This window comes from Salvia hispanica, chromosome 4 (genome assembly GCF_029641045.1).
Source record: "Salvia hispanica isolate PSC_SH4W2 chromosome 4, Shi_PSC_v1, whole genome shotgun sequence".
NCBI lineage: Eukaryota > Viridiplantae > Streptophyta > Magnoliopsida > Lamiales > Lamiaceae > Salvia > Salvia hispanica.
The window spans coordinates 10,390,144-10,397,081 of record NC_142695.1 but is presented as its reverse complement, the minus strand read 5'-3'; the positions used below and the strand labels follow the sequence as shown (position 1 = coordinate 10,397,081).

The following is a 6,938-nucleotide window of genomic DNA, read 5'->3' as shown; positions in this document are numbered from 1 at the left end:
TTGACACATTCTAGTACTCTTTGATTACTTTGAGGTTGCCCCTTTTGAGTTAGAAGTTTGAGACTTGTTGTGGTTCTGTTGACTCATGTTGAACCCCTTCTGATTTCGATCACGTTTTATGATATTTATCCTTCATTTATTCCTCTTGACTAAATCGTCGACTTAGGGCTTGTTAGTTCGTTTAATGCCTTAGTCGAACCTCTTTTATTGAAACCCTAGACTTTATTCTCAGTGCTTTGAAGTCCGTTTTGGTAGCAGCCCCCGTATTTATTGTATCCTAGAATTCTGGGCTGTTACAGATATACTCTATTTTTGTAAAACTGGTGAACTAGACCATTAGTGATATGATAGGAGTAGTATTCACTTATATTAATCCATTAATTAATGTTACTTTTAAATGATTCGTAACAAAAATATTGAAAAACACAACGCATAATGATATATTGCTGCTAGTCACTCAATGCACAAAGTAATATTAGTATAGGACAATCAAGCCATAGGAAGGAACTCTCTCAGTCTATCCTTCTCTGTAACACACACACGCACGCACGCTTATTCATGAATACATTCACACCGGATCAAATGGTGACAAATTATATAACAGCAACAAAAACAGAAATCAAATATTGTGGTAGAAACATGTCTTGAAAGCCTGCATATGATTCTCCTGCAACCATATGGCAACTTGGAACGCACCATCTTCTTGAAGATGGGGAAGAATATAGGCTTTCCCATCAAATCCCACGGACCCGGGTCCTACATGGACCTCATTACCCCACCCGAAATCCGTCCCGTAAAGGGGCAACCCAACCCAGCTTATGATCACCACATTGGGGTTCCCATAGTACGCCACCTTGGGCCGGCCCTCATTGTCCAGCGATCTGAACCGCCCCACATCCTCCAACTTACTCAGATACTCCAGGTACCCTCGCACGCCCTCGTCCCCCACCTTCTCCACCGCCTCTCGTAATTTCCTCGCCACAGCGCCTATGGGCTCCGACACGAGGCTGCCCGAGGTATCCCTTGCCTCCACGCGGATCAACGCGTTGCCGAAGTAGTTCTTTGGGAGGGGCGGGTTTAATTTGTTGCGAAAGTCCGCCACGAAGACGAGGCTAGTCTGCTGCTCGGCCGCGTGGCCCCGCGCCTCGCTCGTGCACCGCCAGATGTGGGCCGCCACCGACTCGAACCGGCTGTAGCCGCGATCCCCCACTCGGTCCACGTTGGCCTTTACCCGAAGCTTCTCGATGTCGGCCTTGCTGAGATTGAGCAATGCCACAACGATCGGAGATTTTTCCTCCTGGTCGATCAGCGACGGCGGGGGGAGGAGGGCTGACGGATCGAACTCAAAGCGCTGCTCGCCGTTGCTCTCCACCGCCTTCCGGTCGAGGAAGGGGGGCGCGATGGGGCCGCCGCCGCGGGCGAGCTTGGTCCACTCGGCGACGAAGTGGAGGGCGCTGGGGCCGTCCGCCATGACGTGGGAGATGCCAAGGCCGATGCTGAGGCCGCCGCAGCGGAAGCGCGTGAGCTGCACGAGCACCATGGGGATGTGATGGAGTGGAGTGGTGTAGTCGAAGGAGGGGATTAGGGGTTCGATTGCTTGCGTTGGTGTGAAGTCGCCGAAATCAACGATGGCTGCGTCGGTCTCGGCCTCGAAGATGGGGGCGCCTGCGCCGTTGCAGTGGAGCTCCACCCTGCTGCCGCCTGCCTCCGACCAGTGGAGGCGGCCGGCGAGAGGGTAGAAAAATGCTAGGGCTTTGCTGAGGGAATCTTTCAGTACGGAAACGACATCTGCGGCCTCCAGTGCGGGGGAGTGATTGTAAAAGTAGATTGTGGGAGTGTGTACTATCTCTTTGATTTGATCGCCTGAATTTAAGTACATGGTTTCGTCCGGCCGTTCCTCCGCCGGCCTTACCACGTGGGTTGCTTTCACACTCACCACCATTTCTTTCTCTTTACAGTATTGGTTACTTTACCTGGAGAAGAAGCTGGGAGGGTTTAGGTTATATAATTACATAAATGCGAGGTTGGTGCATGATCATCTCAATCTCCAAACAATATTACTCCAATGGCCTCTCTCCATTTACCGAGCACGTTTTAGGCATTTTCCAAGCCCATACAACTGGAAATTTACAACTCATCGAACACCGACTAGTTATGCATTAATTTTTGTGTCATTTCAAATGTACATATTTTTATTCAGTGGCGAATCCAGGATTCGAAAACGGAGGGGGCGGAATATATAGTATTAGTTTGATTTAGTGCGGACATGGCTATTTTTTTCATTGTTCGGGGCAACGCCGGAGGCAAAATGGTAATTTTACGTCCCGATAAGGAGAAAATAGTCGCACGGAGGGGGCGACCGCCCCCTCCTGCCCCCCTAGATCTGCCACTGTAATTTTTTTGGACAGAGTGAGTATAAATTTATTAAAAATAAATTGCATGTATAAATTGTGCTCGGAATTTTCATTCATTGCAATCACAGACTTGCTGCTTGAGAATTTCCTAGCACATTAATACAGGTGCTCGGAAATTTACTTGCAACTGCCAAAACATATTCCGAGGACGTTGACTGTGCTCAGAAAGTACACAAGTTTTAATCTCTCCGAATACTTTTTCATGTGCTCGGAATTGTCGAGCACTTATCTGTGGTCGGAATTGTTTGCTTGGTAAAGAGTATTTTTTGTGGTGATAGTCAGTGGCGGAGCTAAAAATTTTATAATGGGGGGTCCAAAATTAAACTTAAAAAAAATTACATAAATTAAATTATAAGGTTCAAAATGTAAAGTTAAATGCAATCACATCATACATTTGTCTCTATTCTTCATCTTCTGAAATTGTTGCATAATAATTTCATCGGTAACTTTAACAAACACATCCTTTTTCGTATAAAGAACTAAGCAATCATTCAACTGATGAAGAATCAACAGAAGAAAATTTCTTGAAATAATGATCCATATACCTATAAAATAGTCAACACTGATTAAGTTTGCAAAATATAAATCATACACAAAAAGGATAAAGTTCATCTTATGCTTTACAACTAAAAGAATAAAGAGTAAACAAAATATACAATATGCTAAAATCTAAAATGTTGCTGTCACAAATCAAATAGTGTAAAACTAATACATACACATCAAATTAAAAATAGGGGTTAAAGAATTCCAACACAGAACCGCCTTAGCCATTGAATTACATAAGCTATCTTCTTTCTTCTCATTTGAATTTTATGTGTACCAATTTAGAGCTTGAATATGATTATTTAGGTCTCAATTTATATAACTGTTGCAGCCAAACAAAAAACAACACATGTAGAAAAATCAATTGAATTATATTTGAGTTTTAAAATATACCTAGTTTTATATAACTAGATTTCAGATTACACTGAAGAAGGAGTAGAATGGCGGCAGAAGGATAAAACTAATTATAAGGAAACGATTTATAGAGTACTCCCTCCGTCCGCCATTAGGAGTCCCATTTATGGGCGGCACGGGTTTTAAGAAATGTTAAGAAAAGTGAGTGGAAAAATGTTAGTAGAATAAGGGTCTCACTTGTATATATTAGTTTTAAATGAAATGTGAGAGGAATGAGTTAGTGAAAGGTGAGACTTTATTACCAGGTAAAAGTGAACCGGGACTCCTATTCGCGGACGGACTAAAATAGAAAAACGAGACTCCTATTCGTGGACGGATGGAGTATAATTTTACTGAAATCTATCTTTAATATTTTATATATTATAAATTATAATTACTGTGGAATTACTAAAATACCTCTAGATTTTTTTAAAAATAAGTGGGGGGACCATGGGCCCCCCTGGCCCCACCCTCCCTCCGCCCCTGGTGATAGTTAATGAGAATACCTGTCGATCCAAAATTAATGTTGACAACTGACTAACCAACGACCGAATTTTGAGTCCTAAATGTTGTTATACTCCATGCATATGATTTAGCCCTTGAAAGCGATAGTAACATGTGAATTCATATCTTCTGTACCATCAATAGACGTTGCTTTATAATTTCTCTGTATCGAGGAAAAAATGAAAACCACACTACCAATAAAAATGATCCAGATGAGACAATATCCATTTGTATGCATATATTTCAATTTTCAGTCTTTAATTTAATTATATGATTATGATTTATGGGTGTTTTTTCTATGTGACGTCCCATCCAACGCTAAAAAAAAATGGCTACCGATATTATTTAGTGCTATTAAGGATATTAATTTGTGTGTCTAACTATACCACCAACGCTTCATAAAGTATCATTATTGATATCCCAACTAAAATTAGGAACATAAATAAAAACATCCTAAAAAAACAAAAAAAATGGGATGATTTGTCCTCAACTTAGTGATACTTTCTTTTACGTCCTAAATTATGATTATTTTTTAAAATGATAAACGCTAATAATTGCGTCTCCATTTTTTTTTCCTTAAAAGATAGTACTTAGGTTTTTTTAGTGCAATTTTGTGATTCTCGTGAACTCATGTGTGACTCCATTTTACATTGGATAATTTGTGTATCCAGGGGCGAAGGTAAAAATTCCATTAGTAGGGGCTATTTTTTTAAAAATTTGAAAGTTTGTTTAAAGAAAATTTAGATGATTTAAAGGGTTTTTTTAATATAAAATTTAGAAAAAATTATAGTAGGAAAACATTGAAAAGTTAAATTCTATAGGGACTTAAAGACCCTTGTGGATCTATTATAGCTCTGCCATTTTGTGTATCGATCGTATTGTTTGGTTTGCTTGTAAAAAAAATGATGTATGACCATTTTTGTTTGAAACGGCATCGGCATCGGCATCGTTATATGTTTGAAGCTTGGGATTACTATATTTTTTAAATTATTGGTAATTTTCATGATATTTATATACCTTGTTTCCTTCTCTCTTTAGCGGATGCAATTTATTTTTAACAAACAGATCAAACTTTATTAAATATAATATTATAGGTAATATTTTTTACAAGGATTTTAACGAAATCCAAATTATATAATATTATATTAAGGATCGGAGAAATGAAATTATAGGCTAAGACAATGATATTGTATGTTGTGATAGCAACAACATGTCATTTGAAATGGTGTGATTTTTAATGCACAATTGGTAAAATAAGAGAGATAGAAAAAAAATGATTGGAGTAGAATGAAAACCATTTCATTGGAGAGATAAAGTTTTCTTAAATAAAATTGGTTTATTTTTAACAGACATCCCAAAATGACAAATGTAATATATTTTTAAGGATGGGAAAAGTATCATTTTTTCAGTTTTTGATATAATACCATATAAATAGGGTTTTGTTAGAATCACCTTAAAATTATCTTTAATTTGTTTTTTTTTTAAATCTAAATTATAAGAGTTATGGAAAATTTAAAATTTTGAAATATTTTAGTAGGAAGAAATTTGTTTGCATAATATAATTGAGAGGAATTACTGCATGAATTCACCTTGACTAAAATACCCTTCTACGATCTAAAAATGATATATTTTGATCTAAAAATGATATTTCTGAGAATCAATTTGAACCACACATATTATAAATTTGATACGCTCGAATTTTGCATTATTTTAATACGATTATTTAGTTCGTTTTTAGTGTGAAAGTTGCATTATATATCTATTATTTGCATAAATTTTTTTATTTTGGTATTTTAATGTGTTTTATGAGAAATGTGCAAACTAGAGCCTAAAAAGATAGTCAAAAGTCGAAGTTGGAAATCTGGAGTTTTCAAGTCAGCTAGCGGTCCACTGGACCTTAGCCAGCGACCGCTTCCCTCGTTGCCCCTGTAGCGGTCTGCTTCAGAAAATAAAGTTAGAAAGGAGAACACACCCACTGACTGCTGATTTAGATCCAGAAGCTACGGAGTGCTCGCCAGCATCACTAAACATAGTGCAGTGGCCCGCTCGGAAATCGCGGCTCACAGAAATAGTCTTATTTTCTCTCCAAGACTTACCATACTATGCTGAAGATTTACCATATCATGCATGGTACACAGCTTGGAGGCTATAAATACCCCATCAAGCTTCATAAAAGGAACCTTTTGCTGCATAATTTTCCAGAGCATAATATTTGAGAGTTCCTTCCACTGTTCATCATTGTTTAAGGAGTTTGAATAGTGGATTCAAGAGAAGATCAACGCTACGAGATTCAACCTTTGGGTTCTATTATCTTAGTTCTTATGTTTTCTATGTTTTTCCTACAAACTATGGTTTAGATTATTTTATTATGAGTAGCTAAATTCATATAATTCAAGGGATGTGTTAGTAACGACTTCGGTTTATACAGTTCCTATTTATTTAATATCCATTTTGTTTATCGTTTTGCTTATATTCTAAGTGTTGGACGTGCAACATCATCGTGAGAGGTGGTTTGTGTCACGCCCCAACCCCTCTGACTTATATACTTATACTCCCTCGTCCCCCAAATTTTGTCACCATTTGACCCGGCACGAGCTTTAAGAAATGTAATAAAAAGTGGGTTGAAAAAGTTAGTGGCATGTGGGTCCTACTTTTATATATTAGTTTTAAAATAAAATGTGAGTGGGAATGAGTTAGTGGAATGTAGGGTCCACTACCAAAAATGGTAAAAGTAAAAGGTAACAAATTTTTAGGGACGAACGAAAAAGGAAATAGGTGACAAATTTTCAGGGACGGAGGGAGTAGTAAATAAATCCATAAATTTAAAACCTTTAACCCACATGTCAAATAAAACACTAATATCAAATACATAAAAAAAAACATTATTTATCTATATCATTGATATCTTGTTCCTTAAAAATATTAGTGGTTTATATGAGACACAACTCGGTGTATAAATTTCACCTTTCATTTCACATTACAATTATCAAAAAAATTCTCTAACCAACCCATATAACCATAAGCATTAAATATCATAAACAATTTCACATCTATAGTATATGCCTCTTTGTCCAGTTTATTATT

General features: G+C 37.7%; 1 pseudogene; it reads right to left on the bottom strand.

The window, feature by feature from the left end:
* Nucleotides 1-416: 416 nt before the first annotated feature.
* Nucleotides 417-2,053, bottom strand: LOC125193295 (spermidine hydroxycinnamoyl transferase pseudogene; annotated as a pseudogene).
* Nucleotides 2,054-6,938: the final 4,885 nt, after the last annotated feature.